Raw genomic sequence first — 10,810 nt, 5'->3', positions numbered from 1 at the left:
ATTGAGAAGTACTCCAGCGTTTTGAAAGCATAAATAGCAAAGAGCTTAAGGAACCACTAGAGGTTAATGAACTTGGAAAGAATGGGACATCAACGAATTTTAAAATTCCTTCCATGCATCCCATAGACCTGTCATGGAAACAGCGAAAACAAATCCAACTCAAGTCCAAAATATACCACCCTTTATTGAATCTGAAACCTAGAGACAGAACTTAAAAGTCTTAGAAAATGTGTTACATCTCTCTTTGTGTAAGAACTAGTTCTACAATGGCAGGGAAAGGTCTTTTGAAGTAATTAGGTACTGAGTGATGTAAACTAGACCTGGCCTCAAGGTTCAAACACATTAGAGAAATATGATAAAGTCTTACTATAGCAGGTATAGCATGATTGAAGAATGAATGCAAAAGAACCCCATTGTAGAAAGGCTGAGATTAACATTGGGATGTAAAGACTGCATCAGAGTCCAACAGCCCCTTCTAGAGCAATGGATCTCAAATCTTTTTATAAGTCAAGGCACCTTCGAAAATGCCAGTTCTTAGTGTTCACTTGCTTTTTTACTACAAATAGAGCAATTCTTTTGTTGTAAAAGGACACACAAAAGGTCACAACAGGTCAGAATGTTTTAACACTATTCTTATTTAAAATTTTAGCTTATCTTGAGAACCATGTTTGACCACCTAACATTACTATTGTGTGGATTTCAGGCCATCCCAGGATGCGATGGCACCTGGTTGAGAATCACTGCTCTAAAGCAGAGAGAAAGATCTCGAAATCAATTACAGTGTGACCTGTGTCAGTGTGTACACACCATATGCACAGGAGTCGGAATGCCTTCCCCAGCAGCACTAATCAGAATTCGCACATATACCCTGTATATTCTCACACTCCCTCTTCCAAGGGTTATAAGGGGCTGAACACAACTGCTACCAAGTTACTTCAGTGATCACAAGATGTAAGCACTTTGAGCAGATTGTGGGATCCATGCATCTAAGAACCATATAAGCAACTGTATTTTCTTCAGCTATCTACACATAGATCCCATTCGTGGTGATTGTCAAACCATTTAATTTCTGAAGGTGGAGAAACTTTAGAGGTCATCTCAAGGACTACACAACAACCCAACCAAACTGATTAAATGTACAAACTGAAACAAGATACTATTCTGCCAAACTCTTGCCATTTACTAGAACCAGCTGATGGTATCACCTACACCCAGCTTCAGAGAGCTCTTAAGACTGGATGGAGGAATATTAGGACTGTATGCCATTTATAATGCAAGCAGAAATTCATGTAAATGCTGCCTTTTCCTTGGATTTGCTACTTAGGCTATGAATAATGATGACAGCGCTATAGTTGACTCTTTCTGATAATATCAGTAACTGTTAGATACTATCTTTTGAATGAAATACAAGTATGGTGTCACTCCAGTTTGTATGAAAACTTGTGAATGGAGATCATGATATAATAACCTGGATTTCACTTCTAATAACAAAGCAATTGCACTAGGAAGACATTTTTCATTGCCAAATCATATTGAAATGGCAGTTTAAATAAAGGCTCCAGCATAGCAAGTATCAGATGCAACTTACAGGAAGAGTTGCTCTAATAGTTTGAAACAGACTTTTAAAGGGACACAAAACCTTTGCACTGAAGGATTACAAGGTGTTTCTGACTGGACTGATGAAATTTACTGGCAACTCTGATAACTTAAAGGACAAATAATCCAGTGCAATCTGCTTAATGATGCTGGATTCTAACTTGTCTTGGATACTTATTTCCATTTGTCTCTTAAGTTTCTATGGTAGAAAACAGTATTTTGGTAATACTTTCAGTAACAGAATATTGCTATGGACTTCAGATGAGCAGCAGATAGCCATTAACGTCACATGCACAAACTAAATAGTAAGGAAGGATATTAGCTCTAGAATCATCTTTCAGCCGTTCCATTAGATTAGTTCTTTCTGGAGTGGCAATTACGCAAATACTGATCAGAAGTTAAAAGGTCAGCTAGAGTATGCTGAATATCAGCCTTTGTCTCATCTATCCTCAACATGCCAAGCAGCAAAAGGAAGAATGGGAAGGATGATCAATAGTTCCCAACCTTCCCCCCACCGCCTGCTGCTGGGAGCAGAGTGCAGCGGCAGCAGCCCATGGTCAGGGGAGCTCCAAGCATGCAGCATCATGGCTCATCTTTTCTGTGCGGCACCACTGGCATTGCCCCCACGACCTGGGGCTGGGAACCGCTGCTCTGGATCCTGGGCTTTTCCTCTTTTGTGCAGAGGGCATGCATACACACAGGTATGATTCATACGTAAACATTCAAAGCAGAGTATCTGATTTCATAGACATTAGGACTGGAAGGGACCTCAGAAGATCAATTCCAGCCCCCTGCCCGAAGGGCAGGAAGTCACCTGGGATCATAGGATCCCAGCAAGATAAGCATTCAATTTACTTTTGAAGGTGTTCAATGCAGGTGCTTGAACCACCTTCAATGGCAGGCTGTTCCAGACCTTGGGGGCTCAGACAGTAAAGAAATTCTTCCTTGTGTCCAGCCTGAAACGGTCTTACAGTAGTTTGTAACTGTTCAACCTCATCATCCCTTGGGGCGCTCTGGTGAACAAACATTCCCCCAGATACTGGTGGCCACCCCTGATAAATTTATAGGTGGCCATCAGATCACCCCCAGCTTGTGCTTTTCCAGGATAAAGAGCCCCATGGCTCTCAGCCTCTCATCGTAAGGTCCATTTTCCTGACCTCTGATCACGCACATGGCTCTTCTCTGGACTCTCAAGCTTCTCCACATCCTTTTTGAATTGTGGAGCCCAAAACTGGATGCAGTACTCCAGCTGTGGCCTCACCAAGGCTGAGTACAAGGGGAGAACGATGTCCCAGGATTTGCTTGAGAAGCATCTATGAATGCAAGCCAGTGTTTTGCTCACTTTACTAGCTGCAGCACCACATTGCAGGCTCATGTTCATCTTGTGGTCAATGATGACCCCCAAGTCTCTTTCTTCTGTAGTGCTAGCCAGCATAGGCTTGGCAGTGCTATACAGCTGCTTCAGGCATCACTTCTTTATCCTCCCACTCTCCCACGCACAGGGTAAATGAAAAAGCTGCATGCACATGTCAGTAGCTCTCCTATCATTACAGGAACACCACTAAGTTCTAGGCCAGACAGGTGACATACTGACTTTGAAAGTGGAGTGGCTGCCATGTGTGTATTTCATCAATTGCATTGACCTCAAAACCAGATCACAGTAGATATTGCTGGTTCTGGAAGATTTGGTGCTCTTACTGTATTTGATGCATACCAAATGCAAGAATAAATGAAATCTAAGTAGGTCAAGTGGGAAAGGCAAGCAGCATAGATATATAAGCAACAGCAGACTACACAGTGATACTGGGCAAATAGCTTTTAATGTTAAAACTGACTTAAAAACTACTTTTTTCATTCCTATGGGGCAACTGTAAGGTTTGAGAAGCTTAGGGGAAAAGTCTGCTGTCCATGCCAAGCCAGCTACACTCCAGGTCAATTCCTGAATATAGCCACTACTGCATCTAAGGAAGGAACACCAGTTTCCATTCTTTTGGAGAATATTTGCTCTTTTTTGTCTCCCCCATGTCATTCCCCAGTGAGCAGTCCTGACTGTCTCCCCTCTACTTTTAGCTCTATTTTAGATACCAGATTTCCTCAATCTTTAAAATGGAATACTGATTTTGAGATCATCAAAAGAAAAATGGTTCCGGGGTGGGCAAGGGGACAGAAAATTTTTAGGCAGGGTTCACAGTCCCAAACCCAACCTGAGATCACTTTCCTAAACCAACCTAGAAAGCAGCATACTAGCTACCTACCCTATGTTATTTTGAGTGAGGTCTCTGGAAGTGAGGGGAGTTGTAAGAGATTTTTGTAAGCTGTCTGGGTGTAGGTGGGAACAGAAAGGTAGGGGTGCAAGTGTGCCTGCAACTACAGGCCTTTACTTCTATCACATACAACCTTCTCAGAATTTTGCTAGCATACAATAAACAGGTTGCCAAAGTCAAGTCAGAAATTACTATTTGGTGGTCAAAATGATAGACGCCAGTGGGAAAGGACACGAGTGACAAGTTTCTTTTTGCAAGAAAACAAGACTTGCAGAAAGTCTATAACACAAGTTGCTCTTAAAAACTATTAAATGAGCAGCATGCAAACTGTGAACCAACTAAAACTCTATTTCAAATGTTTGTGCCAGCCGCCTATATGAAATACTTAAATCATGATATGCCAGAGCAGACATGATTTTTAGTATATTTACTAATAAAGTCCACCATATAGTCTAGGCTTCTGACACGTAGAACTGTAGAATACCAATGACAGTAGCCTGTTTGAAAAACAGAGTATTTACATACAATGTACAGAACACTTTCTAGTGCTGGCTCTGGTCTGTAATCAAATAAGCTAAGCTTTGTTATGTGTGCCCCCTTATTTGTTTAAAACACTGAGCAGGAAGGACATTTATCACTTCTACTGCATATTTAACCTACCTGGGAATAACTCTTACAAGAAAAATAGTTGGATAAATATGTACATTTCAGTACTTTTTGATAGATCAATTCAACTGGCTTTTTCCAAGATGAGAGGAAAAGATGACTTTTCAAGTAGCCACTTGAGAAAACTTCATCACACATACAGAAATCTAGTTTTGTATGGGAATCAAAGAACCATCTTGCAAACTAGAATACATTCAGAACTGGAACGTTTTTATTTTTGTTATGAAGAGATCTAAAGATTTTAGAAAATTAAAGTGAAAGCCACAAGTCGTTCTGTTCCCACTAATAACTTACGTTACGTTGCCAAATCTCTTGGCTCCTGTGACTGTTTACTTACCATTAAAAGTACACAGGCTTATCCTACAGAGGTGTTCTGAAGTTTAATGTCCAAGAAGTATTTTAAAGAACCTCAGATGAGAAGTATATTGCTTATTAAAAGATGTCAAAATTAGTTTGAAACATTTTAGAGTATTTTGAAAAAATTTACACTCATTCTGCACTGCACTTAGGGTACAGATAAAGAGTTGAGCTAAAATGGATCACTAAAAACAATTTTAAGGTGTTGAAGAACACTTTCAGAAATGCTGGAATATTTATCCAGAATCCTTTCAATTTTCCACCATTCCCTATTTTCTGTTAAGTCAAAATAATTTGTGCACTCACACAGTTACTAGGATAAATAGCAGAAATATGCTGAATGCACATATTTTCCCAGAATGGACAGAGATGCTTGTAAGTCCTATTAAGTTCTTCTATCTATTAGTGATAAGAGGGAAGCAACACTGAAATAAGGAAAATATTATACAAAACATATGTCAGGGGTGTTTAATAGTGATGGATATAAACAAAATATGGAACTTGATCAAGAGATAAATAAAAAAGCCAAGCACTTGAAACAGTTTGGCACACAAAAAAAAGTTAGAAATAAACAAGGTATTAAGGGCGCACAGAACAAATTAGAAGAGGATCTAGGGAATTTTATCATGAAACAAAAAAAAAAAAAATACCCTGACCCAACCCTCCCCCCACCCTCCAAGTGCAATAAAAACCTTTTACAAAGCAGTTTGAGATGAACACATTAAGTTATTTTTGTATTAAAGGTAGTTGGTAACACAGTAATGGAACAGTTCACTTATATTAAAAGATCAGATTTTTATGGTTCTTGACGTCCTGTTAAAGGTGTACAAGTTTATGCAAACAGGTAAATTTCACCAAACCCTTGGCTAGACAGTCATTTTCAGCTTAAGTGCAGTCAATGCTGCTGGCACTTCTGGTTTTGGCTAGTTAGCTACCAATTAAATGTCACCTTGTAACAAGTGACTTGGAACAGATAGCACTGACTAGCATTCACAAAAGCAAGTATCTTACGGAGTCACAGAAACACATATTACATCTTTGGAATTCCCAACCACATGAAACCAAGCTAAGTCTCCAGACATTCACAAGTAGTGAAGATTCAGCAAGTTGTCTTTACTTACCTATCAGTTATAGTCAGCACTCCTAGAATTTTGGAACTGCAGAATACTGCTCTCTCACAGTTGTTGCTATCCAACAAAGTTAGTAGCATTTGCTGCACAGTTGGGGGATCTTAAAGCCTAAAGAAATCTTGATTATACCCTTATTTAACACTAGTGTCCACAAGTGTTTCCAGAGTTCAGCTGAGCAGGATCCAATCTGATGACTGGGCATCTTAGCCTCCCTCACAACCAGTGCTTTTTTGCATTAGTTAGACAAGTCTTAGCTAAGGGAAGAAGCCGCTGTGTGTGACAAGTGTCTTTTTCCAAATTAAAATATGATGGTAATGACAATCTACAATCATTTTTCAAGACAAGGGGTAAAAGTTGTAGGTTCAGCTTCTTTCACCCCATATTTCTGAATACAGGTCAAATGCAAAATTTGCCCTTGTTCTGGTTAGATGGTAATGTCTCAAACTCTCACAAAATAGTTTAGTGTGGTGGGGCAGAGTTTGTGGCAGCCTGACACTTCCCATCATAAAACTGCAGGATAAAATTTAAATCATTTATTCCTTCTGCTGTCTCCCTTTTTCTCCCCTTCTTTCCACCCCCTCCCTACAAAAGTTCAGAGCAGCCATATGCAGCACTTCTCAAATGCTATAAGAGGCCATGCAGAATAAAATTTGACTAGGGAAATAATTTCATTTTTATTTGGCAAGCGAAGTTAAGGGAAAAGCAAGGGGGGGGGAACCACTCAGCAGGATGGCACTAGAAATTCTGGCTCAGCTGCTAGAGCCAGTATTCTCAAACTTGTGACCAGTTAAAGCAGTCACAACATACCCCAAGACGCCTTGTTAACAGTTTGAAATTGAATTCAACAAATGACTCCATGTAGGCAAATTATTTTCCCCACAGTGGCAGTTGCAAAATTACAAATTCATGCTTCATACTTGTCCAAGCAGCAGTTTCTAGACCTCTATAGAGAATTTGTGATATATAGCTTTTTCTCATTTGGTATATTTATTCCCCAATGCTTGCTGCTGCTGGACATCCTCATCAAATACTTGCTAATTTGTAAAAGTAACAATATTCTTGTACTATGACAGGGGCACTAATCAAGTGGAAAGTGAGTTTAGAGAACATATGATAAGTGTCATGCACTGCAATATTTTAATCTTCATTTTCTTTTAAAAGAAGGCTTCTCCGCTTTTTGTTGTAGAAAGCACAAAACAGAATAACTGCCTGACTACAAAGGGGGAACATACAAATCAACTACAAGAACTGCCAAAAACACAAAGTGAAACAAAACAGATAAAGATGTTTCAATTAAAGCAGAAAATACATCCATACAGGAGCCTGATTTAAGTTAGCAATTTTGTTTTGAGGTTTGTGTACTTTTCAATTACTTTATTTTTCCTGATGCCTCTACCTCTATTTTCTTTAACAAAAAATATCTTGTATTTTAGCTCTGTAGTGTAAGGAGAGTCAGGTACATGGAAAAAGTAGTTAAATGGCTTAGATTAAAATAATCATAATAAAAAAACCTTAAGAGGTGGAAGGGAATCAGAGAAGTGGTCATCTTCTGACTCCAAACACAAACTAAGTTTTGAATGATATAAAAACAGGCCTGTATGAATCTTTTCTAGCAAGTGTTAAGAAAACAGAAGTATGATTTAAAATGCCCTGCACTGAAGTGTTTATAAACCAGAAGTGTTAGGCAACAGAGGCTTCTCATTTTTTCACTAATCGAGCTATCCTGTAAATTTTGGAACTCATCTGCACAAGCTACTGTGGAATGTTTACTAGCTTCTACTCTCCATTCTTTGCAAGTATTTCAGTGGGAAAAAACCCTATGAACACAACCACAGATAATATAATACATCAGATAGCAGACAGTTGCCTTCAGCATGCTGATAGAAAGTGTATATTATGTTCATTTATAAACACCATTGTATTCCATAAAAACTGCATTATTGCTGTAGAACATTTCAAGTTTACCAGCACCCAGTGCAACCAAACCAATGCCTTATCTACACACCTGCCCAATCTCTATCAGTACTTAATACTGAAGTTTGTTTTTTCCTTTACACAACTGAATTTAAAGCTATGAAAGCATCTTAACATTTTTGAAAGCTTCAGTTTTTTCCACAATATTAGTTACCACATGCATTTTACTTCAGCTTTCTGATAGTTTAGCTAAAAAACTGCACCAATATCAGAACAGTGCAAATCATATTTAATTTTAAAAGATATAATGGCTTGAGTTCATAATTATTAAAAAGAACACTGTCAAGATCCTGATAGTTTTATTTACTCACCATTGCTTTCATTCCATAAAAACAAACACACTTTCCTAACAATTGACATTTGCCAGTATTTCCCCCCTGAATTTTGAACAGAGCTGAAATTGATAGATTTGTCCACAATTTCAACCTTACATGCCTCAGTGTCAAATTTTTATGCACCAGTGCCAATTGTTGCAGCTCCTCTAAGAGTAAGTGCTCAATTTTTTCAGAGTAAGAGTGGCACTTATGAGCCCATGAAAGCATTTTTCAAAATTTCTCAAGCAATGGAGAGATTTCAAAATTGGAGGACTCCCCTTCTCCCATGGCCCCCAGTTAGTTTATAACAACTTTAAATAGCAAGTCCCAGATTCAGTTTAAACACCTTGACAGTGCTCCTTATAAAACCATATGACAGTAAAAATGCCAGTAGGCATGGCAACCTCTTTGAAGGGAGCGTTTAACTCCTTGGCACTGGGAACTGCCAGCACCAAGGATTACATTGAAATTCAAAAATTAAAAACTTAAGGCTACATTTAGCAAATCCACTTTCCATAAGCCTAATATTCTATCACTTTAAAGTTTTAGAAGCTGATGCAATCTTATACTTTTAGGATCACATGTGAGAAAAAGGAAGAAATTTCTTTAGCACGGGCAGTATATGAAACTGGTAGCAAGTGTCTCATTTCACCATCATCCACTTAGGTTTTCTAAGGTTCATAACTGGCAAGGCACATATTTACATATTCCAATGAATACTTGACAATTTTAAATTACACTTCATGTCCCAGCTATCCCAGTAATTGACATACAACATACTAAAATGGTTTATTAAGATAACAAAAAATTCAATTAATGTGAACATACAGGCTATTGGCAACCACTATTCTAAAAATTATGTAATTACAAGTAAACATACCGAAATGTGTGTGGTTCTAAGTTTTTAAACCAGAAGATCTCTGTACTAACACACATTTATATTAATGACACATAAAAAAAATAAAAACTTTATTACAAAAATAAGTTACACTCGCCTCCAGCTTACAGTATAAAACAATTTTATTTGCAGGAATGCAAAATGATTGTTTGCCATGAGCATTTTCAACATATGACATGTCTAATTTTGTTAAAATTTGCATTTACTGGGGAGAACTGGTGTGTATAAAACCTTAATTCAGTATAAGCTTCAATTTAAATTGTGGTGCCTATGGGTATGTAGTATAACTGCAGTATCCCTTTGGGAAGGGGTTAAGGGAAGCTCTTTGTGTCAAGTCCAAATTAAAAATTGTAATTTCACTTATTTTTACCTATATGGAGTTTGGACTTGACAAGTTCTTTTGAAGGGTGATTCAATAGAGGATGCTTCACCACTGAACACTCACTGTCATCAAGGTGCTTTAGAAAATTAAAAACATAGCACAAATGATTGTACTCTACTCTACTCTACAGGTTATCATGATCTGCATAAGAGAAATGGAAAGCTGATCCACATGTTTTTACAGCGATCAGCAATAAGAAATGCACTAATGAAAACAAACCTTTTACCTAAAAAAGCTAACCTACAGCCATATACTATTCTATGATTTATGAAAAACTTCAAAATATCCAAATGTCAGGCTTCACTGTACACTTGTCAGTTTTAGTCTGACCTTTTATAAAGGGACACTGCAGTATTTAGTACAAGTTGCTGATGCACTTTTTTTGAACATCTGATGTCTTACAAAAGTAACATCTTGCTAAACTATTATACATCCAAATAACTACAATATCTGAAGAAGCAAGGCTGCTTTTTCAGCCACAAAATACGACAAAAGCAAGGCCTGTTATGATGGTCATGAGGAAATCTCTTACAAAGCCTCTGAAACTAAAGGCAACTAAGAATGTTACATTTGGTATATTATAATCTTACCCTCATATCATATTAAACAAGCCTTGCTTTTATCTACAAAGATTTTCTATGTACAGTACAGACAGGGTATAGTTCAATCCTCTGCTACTGAGGTAGTTAACCAACCCTTTAAAAAAGGTTCTGAAAAGAACCACTATCTGGAATGCCTGACTAACCAGCTCTGATGATTACACCTGAAACTGCTGTATCTGAACACAATTCAAAAGTGATTACTATATAGACAATCATGATTAACCTTCGTGAGCAGAAATAAAATTTAAGGATACCAATGGTGGCATTCATCCATACCACTGCAATAAAAATGTCAATGCAAGAATTCAAGAATACCACTCTTGGAATCCTTAATTAAGAAAACCTGGGGGAAAAATCTACTTAAAGCAGATTTTTTAACGAGAAGAACTTTATTCTTTATTAAGATACCATGCTAGAAGTTAAGGATTTTGTTGAACACATTGGGGAAATAGAGTAGCTTTAGTTTAATAACTTGCACTGCAGAGAAAACTGTTAAAGAAATTCATATCAAAGTCCAAGTATTAGTTCAAATGTCCCATATTTGAATCCATGATCTTCGTAGGAAGGTCTTCTGCAATAGAATATGCTCCTATACAGCCGATATACTTAAGGTTGCTTGATTTCCTT

At 37.7% G+C, this 10,810-nt stretch overlaps 1 protein-coding gene across 4 annotated transcripts in view; it reads right to left on the bottom strand.

Annotated features, from left to right (window-relative positions):
- Positions 1-6,839: 6,839 nt before the first annotated feature.
- SYNCRIP (synaptotagmin binding cytoplasmic RNA interacting protein) overlaps positions 6,840-10,810 on the bottom strand; it is a 53,761-nt gene continuing 49,790 nt past the window's right edge. For all 4 annotated transcript variants that reach the window (XM_019520382.1, XM_019520383.1, XM_019520384.1 and 1 more), the window contains exon 12: positions 6,840-10,810. This exon is cut by the window's right edge. The gene's annotated coding sequence lies outside the window, so the exon portion shown is untranslated.

The sequence above is a fragment of the Gavialis gangeticus genome, unplaced genomic scaffold (genome assembly GCF_001723915.1).
Source record: "Gavialis gangeticus isolate Ggan-Ray unplaced genomic scaffold, GavGan_comp1, whole genome shotgun sequence".
Lineage (NCBI taxonomy): Eukaryota > Metazoa > Chordata > Crocodylia > Gavialidae > Gavialis > Gavialis gangeticus.
Note: the sequence above shows the minus strand (reverse complement) of the source record. Positions and strands in the feature narration are given on the sequence as shown.